An 11,585-nucleotide genomic window follows, 5' to 3' on the forward strand; every position below is an offset into this window, starting at 1 on the left:
CCTATCCTATTATTTTTCTTTAAAGGATTTTCAAAATTAGCTGCTTCAATCATTTAGGCTTTTCATGTCGAAATCTGAAATACTAACGTCTGCGTAGCTTTCTGGTTTAAGGTGAAGGTGGGAGGTCTGTCTTTTCTTCTTTGAAGTTGTAGAAAGCAAAAGGGAAATAAGAAATGAAGACTTAATTTCCATTTTCACGAAAAATAGGGAGTTAAAGCTGAAAACTACAAAACAGGTGGATGGGCTGGAAAAAGCAGGGGAGCATATAGGAGGGAGAGGAGAGGCCAGTACTTGACTGCAGAAATCAGGATGAGTCAGCAAAATGCATTTGTAAAAGAGATCAGCTGAGGAACAGAATCTAAGCTTCATGTTTACAACAGAGAGACGATGTACAAACAGGGCAGCAAAAACTCTCCAGGACCCAGCTTGGTTGTGGAAAGTAGAGGTGATGGGGTTTTAAAAAATCACATACTTGCAGGGAACGCCCTACCTACAAGCAGCAGGGAAAAAGATGCTTTTTGAAAAACCCCACAGCTGCTTGTCATTATTGGCTGGGGGGAATATATCTATAACCAGCACAAGACCCTGGTTCATAATGAAGATTCCTGCTAGGCTGGGATGTGGCCCTGCAAGTATCTGGTCCAAGAAAAACTCACCTGCCTCAAAGGTGAGGCATCAAAAAGAACAAACCCAAGTTATTTCAAAGATACAGACCCAAAAAGATCAGGAAAAATAAACAGCAGATATAATGCGGCCAGAGAGCAGACAAAAACAGTAAGAAAAAAAGTATTTTTACTACCAATGTAAAGTATTTAATGAAGCAGTTACCTCTACAAAGCCTGGGCACAAAGCAGAGACGCAGGAATCTATCTGGCAGTGATAACAGGACAACAACAGACAACGTAAGCTGACAGCGTCCAGGGTACAAATAGGAGGAAAAGAAAGAAACCAAAGAAACAGGGATGAATTGGAAGGAAAAAGACATAACAATAAAAGCTTAAGTAAGGAGCTTAGAGGATCAAAATGAGAAAAACCAAGCAAAATTAAATGGATATGGGTATAAAAAAGATTTAAACAGGACACAAAGTGAGCATAATATTGACGCAAAAACCTGGTAATAATTGTACAACTGAAAAAACTTTACTGATGCAAAAAAAACAAAATCTTACCAAATAGACTCAAGGAACTCAAAAGAATAATACAACGTGACAAAGCGGGGTTTATTCAATGCAAAGGTGGTTCTGTTACCGAAAGTGGGTGTCCAGCTGCTCGCTGCTCAGAAGCCAGTAAAGAGGCAAGCTTGGTGGAAAGGAAAGTTTGCTTTATTTCAGAGGCTGGTGGCTGGTGGGGGGAAATTCCCGGCCAAAGGCCTACTCCCCCCAACTCCACTGACAACCAGTGGGGCAAGAGCTTTTACAGACAGAACGGAGGGAGGGGGCTACCTATAGTGATAGAAACAGCACGGTCAGCTCTGACAATCATCTTGAAATTGGTCCTGCAGTGATCTGATCAGCGTCATCCTGATTGTTTTAAGTAGAGTTAGGCTTCAGTTCCAGGGTCAGTTTGTTCCCATTTCCTTGAGGCCAGTTCTCGGAATCACCGCAGCTTATGTCATGGCTACAGTCTGGTCATCGTGTAGTTAACTTCTTCCATCTGGTGGGGTTATAGTATCTACAAGCCAGCTCACAGGATAGGGCTCAGAATATTACCTATAGCCCTTGAGAAGGAAATAAAGGTCCTTAACTTTGCTCCATGACTAAACTATTATTGTTTTGTCCTGTTTGACCGATTTTCTTTGTTTCTGCATTTTCTCACTTCTCTGATTAAACTTATTCTTTGGCTAAAGTTTTTCTACAGACAAGAGGCAGGCTGGGGACATAGGGAAGGACCATAGAGTACTGCTCCATTTCAGTTCAATATTAGGAAGTCTAGTTATGTGAATTCACCATATTAATGATCAAAGAAAAATATGTATCTCTTTAAAAGTAAAATTCAGTGTCCATTACTGACGTAAAAAATTCAGTGAATTAGGAACAGATGTGTACTTCCCTAACAAACCAAACTGAAAGTCAACATTATGTTTAAAGGAGAAATACCAATAGCATTCCTATTAAAGGCAGGAATAAGATTTAAATGTTATAAACAGAAAAGAGAAATTAGACATACAAAAATTGAAGAGTAAAGTTATCATAATATGTATACTTGGATAACCCAAAAGGATCATCTGAAGATTATGAAAATATTTCAGTAAGGTGGCTTAATATAAAATGAACATTTTCAAAAGCTTTCATGCGTTTAAACAACTTGTTAGAAGATGCAATGCAAAAAAAGACCTTTTTACAGTAACCTTTTTACAGTAACAACAAAAACCTTTTTACAGTAACAACAAAAAAAAGCCAAGGTAACCAAGAATAAATCTAAGAAACGTTCCAGTAACAACAAAAAAAAGCCAAGGTAACCAAGAATAAATCTGAGAAATGTTCCAGATCTATATGAAAAAAACTTTAAATTGATCCTAAAAGACACAAGAGCAGTCTTAAACAAATGCAAATATTCTTGAATAAAAGGAGTGAATTTTATAAAGATGTCAAATCTCCCTGAATTAAATATCCCTGTGTTTAAATACTACCAAGATAATTTTGTAACTAGTAACTGTATATGTATGCATCAGAACAAATTCCAAGTGGATCAAAAATTAAATGCTAAAAGTAATAGAAGAAATTTGGGAGACTTAAAATTCTTTATAGCAAAAATCAACATAAGCAAAGTTCAAAGACAAGTGGAGAGAAAAATATTTGCACCTCATCACAAAGAACTAATTTTCTAGAAACTGAGAAGTAAAAGGGCAAGCCAATAGAAAAATGGGTGAGCAAATGGACACTTTAAATGAATGGAAATAAGCCAGATTGCAAATGCATTTTTCCTTTGACTCACTAATTTTAGTTCTGGGAACTTATACTTGAAACAGTATAAAAAAGATATACAGGCAAAATTATTCATTACATCTTTGGTTGAAATAACACAAGATTGGTAACAACCTGAATGCTCATCTATGAGGGGCTAATTAAATAAATCATGTGTACCTGCATAATGTGTTCAGGTTATCAGTTGGTATAGGACCTCAAAATAATACAAGTCAGAACAACAATATATTATTATCTCTCACTGTTCTGTGGGTTGATGGGGCTCAGCTGGGTGCTTCTCACTTAGGAATTCTCATGTAGTTGAGGTCAGATGGTAGTTGGGCTGGAATCACCTGAAGTCTCCACTGTTTTCCTTGCCCTGTCTGGGGTGTGGGCCAGCATGGCAGAAATAGCTGGGGACCAACCGAGCACCTCTCTATGCAAGGTCTCTCCATGTGGCTAGCTTGGGCTACCTCACAGCATGGAGGTCTGAGGGGCATCAGACTTCTCCCCAAGCACCTGGCCCCCCAGGGGGAGTGTCCCCAGTGGCCGGAGGTGGGAACAGACAGCTTCATTCCTGACCTACAAACACAGCCTCACTTGCACTATATTCTGTTGGCCAAACAAGTCACTAAGGCCACCACATATTCAAGAATCCATCTCTCAAGGAGAAGAGAAGCAAAGAATTTGGGGCCACCTTTAACTTGCCACATAATGAAAGCATATGCAGTTATAAAAAAGAATGAGGATGGTCTCTACACTGACAGGGAAAAACTCCCGGTTTTGTTGAGTGAAAAAAGCTAGGTGGAGAATGCTGTAAAAAGTTTCTTTTGAGTAACACAGGAAGGAGTGGGGAATACAAACACCCATGTGTGTTTACTTCTATTTTAATACAGAAAATATAAACAAAACAAAAAACAATTTTCTCAACGAGAACAACGGGTGCACAGGTGTAGAGATAGGAGAAAGATATCTTAACATATGCCTTTCTATATTATTTTGACTTTTGAAGTAAATTGACAGAATACTTGGATCTTAAAAAAAAATCCAAAGGTACTCAACTTTGCTCCTTTCCTCAGAGCGTTGGAGCTACTTGGGGAAGGAATAAAGGGTCTTATTTTTACAATCCTATAGGTTTCCAAGGAAATCTTCTGTTTTACCTCCACAATAGTTAAAATCAACCCAGAAAAATGGTCCATCAGTTATATGGTTAGTTACAGCTGGTAATATTGCCTAAAAACTGTCATATTTGTGCTGGCCTGAGGGTATGGACGGGGGGTTATTGTCCTTCATCGTCAAACCCAAACTACCATTTAAAATGCAATTTAAAATGTTAAAATTGTCAAAGTCGAAGATAGGGGTGTGCTGGTTCATGAAAGCCAATTGTTAAATATTCAGGAGTTTTGCAAGCCATTTGTTAAACTATTGGTAGCTTAAAATCAACAGGAGGCTGATTCCAGTATATAAACAAATCAATTTCAGGTTGCAATGAGTGTTACCAATGAAAAACACAGGGAAGTGCGGCACAGAAGGAACTGGAGAGTGCTCACTTATACCGGGCCATCAGGCAATGTGGCACATGAAAATAATAATAGATTTCATCAGTGAGACAGGGTTTCCACTCTCTATTTTCTTGTAAGAAACCATACAGACATGGGTTGTATAAGGGTTTTTTTTTTTTTAAATAGTTAACATTTGTTGCACAGTACATGTGCAAGGCACTATGTGCTTTGCAAGCATTATCTTGCTAATCATCATAACAACTTTTTGATGTAGGCACTGTGATGATTGCCATTCTACAGAGAGAAAATTGAGAGTCCAAAGGTGGAAAGTGATTTGCACAGGCCAATAAGCAGCAGAGCCAGACTCCAAATCTGGTGGCTTGGCTCCAGTGCCCACTCATTTAAATATCTTGCTGGAAGCCCATTACATTACATTATTATTTGAAAAACTCAAACACATGAAGGAGAAAAATAAAGTCACCCATAATTCTAGTTCCTGAAGATGACCACTATTAACATTTTGATCTAAATCAGAGGCTTTCAACTGTTTCTCCACCCCGATCCATCTGAGGACTGTGGCTCACTTCTGTAACTGTGGCTCAGTCTGAACAGATATTGCCAAGGGTATGAAGACTGAAATCTGAAAAATCCCACATGTGGTTTTTATATGGTCTGCTCACTGTCTCATTTTATTTCTTTCAATAAAGGGCATGGTTTTTCAAAGTTCACATTGCCCACGATCAAGTGTAAAGAAGTTTGATATGTTTTTATTGGAATGGCTAATGGAAAGCTTTCCTGCATTGTTCCATCCCTACTGATTTATCGGTACTCTCACTGGCCAGCAACTTGCTTTACTTCTCTGAAGATGCTAAGGTATTATGGAGCTATACACATACATGCAGAGTCACGATACGATACGTATGTTACCTGAAAGCATGGTTAATATTCAGATACACACACACAACACACATACACTATTTTTTCAAGAGCTGGGTCAAAATCAATTCTGATTTTGCCAATCACAATCACTTTGAGTCACAATCACAAGATTATAATAATATTTTCAAATGTGTTAAAGAGAAAGGCAAAACCAATTCCTTTTTTTTTTTTTTTTTTTTTTTTGCGGTACGCGGGCCTCTCACTGTTGTGGCCTCTCCCGTTGTGGAGCACAGGCTCCGGACGCGCAGGCTCAGCGGCCACGGCTCACGGGCCCAGCCGCTCCGCGGCATGTGGGATCTTCCCAGACCCAGGGCACGAACCCGCGTCCCCTGCATCGGCAGGCGGACTCTCAACCACTGCCCCACCAGGGAAGCCCCCAATTCCTTTTTAATCAGAGGGTTTTTAATTTTTTTTCTATCATAAGTTGATGGCCACAAAGATTTTGAATGGTTTTCTAAATGTATTTCAATATTTGGGAAGCTAAAATGACTAATGATTATATGCGTGAGTGTGTATTTCTGATGCTCATTAATCACAGGCAAAATAGTAGACAGCTCAGGTTCAATTAATAAACTATCCCTGCAAGTTTGGGCATCTTGAACTTTCACAGTGGCACTTGTTGAATCTGGGAAAGTGTGAGAGGCTTCTCTGTAAACCGATTTTTCTTTTGGTCAAATGCTTAATTTGAAAAAACTTTTTGATGTGTGAAGAACTTATAATGAAGACAAATTTTTGTGGAAAGATATTATATGCCAATAACTTTAACTGATGATGGACATTAACCAGTTGAATCACATTAGCTATGACATATTTCAAGGCTGTTAACCTCCATTTTAGTTCTCCTTGATTTAAAATTTTTTTAATTCCTGATTTTTAATTGGTTTTCCCATTTTCTTCACTCTGATTTTTTCCTCTCGGTTCGTTAGTGCTCAGTCTCTATGGAACAAGGCCTTGCTGTGATAGGGTGTGATTCAGTCTGGCTGGTCCCGCCCACGGGGTGATGTTCTTGTTGCTTTGTTGAGTGCCTGAGTGATCCATTCTTGAGCGATTTGTGACTTCGGTCTCCTTTGTGTTTGTCACTAGTGTTTTCAATCCTTTTTAATTCAGGTCTTTATTGAAGAAGATACTTTAATGATGTTTTTCATTCTTGCAATGCAAGTTTATAACAGTATTTCCAAACAAATGTGTTCAATAGAGATGAAAAAAGTCAAACTGATTTTTCTGTAAGCAGAAACTTAATTTTTTCCTAACGTAAGACAAAGTTGATGCTCTAAATGATTCTGAGTCTCCTTAAAAGTTTTTCCACCCTTGAGTAAGATAAAACAAGTCATGTTCAGACTGGTGTTCTATTAGTCGCTGGCAAATTAGTAGACAGTTCCTGACACCCCCTGCTTTGTTTGATTAATGTATTCTCTCTACAGTGGGGCCTCACTGGCATTTGTTGATCTGAGAAAGCATTAGAGATTCCTACATAAATCTATTTTATTTATTTTATCATATGCTTAGTTTAAAAAGTGTCTTATATAAAAGATGTCTTTCCTTTTTCTCAGTTCCAATTGGCATCAGCCTAGCCTAATCCAAGGCCATGACATCGGAGGAAAATTCAGGGGCTGCAAAGTCCACAGCCACGGACCAAAGCCTACTCTGAGTTTTCTCCTCCAGGACAGAAAAGAGCAATGGCCAGGATTTGAGGGCACTTTACTTTTTGGTAATATGGGTTCATTCCAATCCAGTTTGGGACACACTGAGTGAACCTTACTGCATGTTTCAGGCTCCAAACTAACCATTTGTTTAAACAGCTGGATATTTTAGGTGAAAAATTCAGTTTTAACTTTTTTTTACATCTCTCCTGTTTAGTTCACTCCAACTATATGCATCTGACGCAGGTGCTTCATAAGGGTGCACGCGCTAGCATGTATCGGTTTAACATCAGGAGGGTGCAACCTGGTGGCCAAGAGCTAAGACCAGAGTTGGGCAGGGCCCAGTTCTTACCTCTGCACCTGTTTCCCCGTCTATAAAATGTGGATAATCATGGCACTTACCTCACACTTGCAGGACTACAGCACGTGGCTGATGCCTGGCCTATAACAAGTACTGGACCGATAGCACCCACGACAGTATCACCACCACAGTTTCCCACATGAGCACCTATGTACCTAACACTGCCTGTTGACTGGAAACTGCTGTATCAGGTAGACACCAGGCTATGACCAGCCCCTCTTCTCCTTCAGCCAACTGGAGCCCTCCATGCGGGGGAAGTGAAACAAGAGAAAATACTCTGAGGCTTCGCATTTGGAAACCGGAAAACAGATGTGCAGAGCAGCGCCCACCTCTGTTTGAATTGTACACTGTGACAGGTTTTCTGATGCCACCTTTACAAGGATGAGTTAAGCAGTTCGCTGACATATCATTATCACGTTTTGAAGTTAAACAGCCACAGGATCTATGAACTCTCATCATGCAGTTAATTATTCCTGGATTTCTCTGTGCTCTTGAAACATATTCTATTTATTTAACCCTCCCCTGGGAGCGCTGGCTGCCTTTGTCCCCGTGACACAGCCAGTGGTGTAAAACCTCTGCATCTGTCAGATTTCTCCATGTGGAACATAATTGCCTAATTTCCATTTGAAAGTACAGCCCTGACATTACAACTACATAGACCCACCAATGATCACAATGATGTCCTGACACCTACAAGGGGATGGGGGCGGAGGGATGCCTGATGCCATAATAAATCTGCACCAGATGAATGCCTGCCTTCAGATGGACCAGGTCTGAGTTTACAGCTGCAGATGAAGTGTTCCATGGGAACAAAAAAAAAGGAAAAGAAAGAAAAAGACTAAAGAAAAAGAAACCAACAGATTAGCATCAGCGTTGAGTCTGGTGGAGCCAGATGGCTCTCTGTGGAAACGGAGCTTTCCCGCTTTCTTCCAGTAACCCCGACCAGCAGACAGCAAGCATGCTAAGAGGGGAGAAAAATGATCTCATGCCTCAGCCAGGCACATGATTCCCCTTCTTTCTCTCACACACAACTTGAGCTGAAGGAAAGTTGGAAAAGAAAAAGGGGTGAAAAAGAAAGGGCGGGGAAAGTCAGGTTGTCATTAAGAATAAGCTGGTCAGGGCCCAAAGGAGGGTGAGACGCAAGCCCCTGGCCAGGCGAGGCATCAGACAGCCAGGCTCAGATGCCCACGAAGGGGAGAGCCATGCCGAGGGAGGTCCGGGAGGTGGGAGGGACTCAGCCCATGTCCACCAACTTGTCCACAGAGGCTTCGTGTATAAGAGGCTTGGAGATGGGTTAAGAAGCCATGGGATTAAGCTCTGTGCTCCCTTGGGGAAGGACGGTGGATAGTGTTTTCAAATTCTTACTAATGAAAATATCCACCTCTCTCCGTGGGCTGGAGGCCAGGGTGTTTGTAATAGTCCTTGGCCTGCTGGACCAGGTCGGAAGCCACACCAGCCATCTGCTTGGATCCCAGTCTTCTGTGCCCCTGGCCTGTGCCCTGGGGAAGGCACTGGAGCCAGACAGAGTTCCTGGGTAAAACGAACCTAACAGGTTGTAAGTGTGGGAGGGGACCTCCGAGGACCTAAGGCCGAGAGGAGGCTCATCCCAGCGTCACTCTGCCTTCCCTGCTGAGCAGAGCACTCACTGCTTATAAACAAAAGTCTGTGATCTGGAGTGACAGCCAGACCTTGGACTGATGCACCTGGGGCGGACCACCAGATGTTGGTGTCAGCGCACAGCACTGGTGGAGGCCGGCAGTGTGCAGGAGTACCATGAGCTAATCCGCCCTCTGAGTGTGTACACACCCCAGCTTGGCACTGAGGCTCCCGAGGGCTTCCACCCAGAGAGGTGCGTCCCAGAACGAATGCTCCCTCGGGAGTGCCAGGGGCTCACGGAGCACGTTGTCGGCCTGGCCAGGTCTCCCTGGGCACCTGAAGTTTGTCTCCACCAGTGTTTACTCCAAAGAATAAATAGTAGGCTCCAGGGGAATGCCAAATGCCCGATGTAGTCATTCAATTACAGCTGGAAAAGATTATTTTGATCCTAATAAACATGGAACAAAATCCTCTCCATTTTCAACCAGGGCTGGGGCACCTGCCTCGCCATTTCTGGCATCTTCGGTAGAGCTGAGCATTAAACTGGCATATTCTATCAGGGCCAAGGAAGCTGCCAGCTGGGAGCTGGGGCCACAGGCTCCTGCTTTTCTCCTTCCAAAAACAAAACGAAAAGCCACTACTCCACCAGGCAACCATTTTGCTCTCCATCTCTCAGGCAGTGCTACCACCTAACTGTTCCTAGTTCTGTCTGGGTTGGCTTTCCTCCCTCACCGCTGAGCTAAAGGATTTTGAAAAGAAAGCATACAGGGAAAGTAACAGGAATCGCAAGCTGGATCATCTTTCCTTAGCCCCACTTTAGCAGTAAGACCACTTAACTGGAGCATTAAAAAAAATCACATTCACAGAGGGATTACTAAGCGTCCGTAACTCTTCTAAGGGCTTTGTGTATATGTCACGCAGTCCTCATGACACCCCTATGAGGCAGGTCCTCTGATTATCCCCATTTTACAGAAGGAACATTCAGACACAGAGATGATAAGCAACTTTCCCCAACACACACAGCTGCCAAATGGTACAGCCAGGATTCAAACCGGGCTCTACCTGGCTCCAGGGTCCACACGTCCAGGCTGCCCTGACTTTTTTGATGTTGTCGTAATGTTGAATAGCACGTCTTCTGCTTAGGCTATTTGCCAGTGCCAGAGGTGTGATCTTGGGCTACTAAATCTCCCTGAGTTTGCTTCCTCATCTGTCAGTTAGGGACTGGAAACATTGTCTTATCATGGGGTTGTTGCCAAGAGCAGAAGTAACGTGTCACATACATGCAAGGCCAGTGCCTAGAATTTGGTTATCTATAAATGTTAGTAGTTACTATTGTTGTAAATATCAAGGGCATCTTTGTGCTCTTGTATTTCACTGTGAAGCAGTGAAATGGGTGGCGCAGCTGTCACTAACCCCATTTTACAGGTGGTAAAATTGAGATACCAAGACATCAAGCAACAGAGGCTGGCCAAGAACCCACATCTCTGGAGATTGCATTCAGTCTAATCCTGGCTTGTTCTGGCTCTTCTGAACTATGGGCCACACCACCTATTTCTAGACACAAGACACGGTTGTTGTCTGGAAGGACAGCAGAGCAAAGAATTCAGCTCTTTCCGCCTTCCCTTCCCCTCCTCCTCCTGAGATTGGCAGCCGACAGTCAAATCTGCCCTCCTAGGAACTGCTGAAGACAGTTAACGCCTCTTGGGACAAGTAAGGTCCCAGCAAGAATGAATCACAAAATTACGTGTGCCCTTCGGATTTTCCTTCTTACATAGGCTAAAAAAAATACTTATTTTTTCACCATCACCAAGTGCAGATGCTAGACCACCAGACCGCTTCTCTGCCGCTCCTCGCCCCTGACCCCAGGCCTCTGAGAGCATTTCCAGCACTCACCACTCGCCACTGCCCAGATGTCCCCATGCCGCAGGAAGAAGCAGTAGAGGGGCCTTCTGAGTCTGAAGGCAGCCGGCCAAGGGACCTGGTGGCTGGCGGCACTCTGCCTAATTTCCCAATCTTTCCTAACTCTGCCCTTCCGGCGATTTTCACATTTTCTCCTCCATTTTACTTTCAGAAAATCTCTGGGGAATGCGGCTTTTGTTCTATCGCTTCACATAATTCCCAGGGCTGGGAATGAAAATGATTTCCTTTCACAATCCCTGGCTGAGTGCCTTTCACATCCCGGCTGTGCTCTGGGGCGATTTATAAACTGCGGGGTCTGGGGCTCTTTCTTCCTCCTCTCTCCCATCATCATTTAGAATAAGACATTGCCCATGGCCAGCTCTGAGGTCAGGGTGTCCTCCGAAGTCAGCCACTGGGGCTTCTGCTCCAAGGCAAAGACTCAGTGGAACCACAGTGATGAGAGCAGGAGAGCCGTTCATTCCCGTTAGAAGAAAACAGAAGGAGGCCCTACAGCCCAACTTCTCATCCACGAGAACAAACAAGACCCAACGTCTCCAAGTATCGGGGTTGGCTTTGAACTGAGACTGTGAAAGCACATTTTCCAAACTTGTCAGGATTGTGTTTCATTTCTAGACCTTTATTCTCAAAGGGACAATGAGGAAGAGATGCAGCTTAAGAAGTCTTGAGCTGAGAAATGGAAGTTACTTTTCTTTGCTGCCATTAAACTGAGCAGGGGAAAAATTAA

This window comes from Neophocaena asiaeorientalis, unplaced genomic scaffold, assembly GCF_003031525.2.
Source record: "Neophocaena asiaeorientalis asiaeorientalis breed wild unplaced genomic scaffold, Neophocaena_asiaeorientalis_V1.1 scaffold59, whole genome shotgun sequence".
Taxonomy (NCBI): Eukaryota; Metazoa; Chordata; class Mammalia; order Artiodactyla; family Phocoenidae; genus Neophocaena; species Neophocaena asiaeorientalis.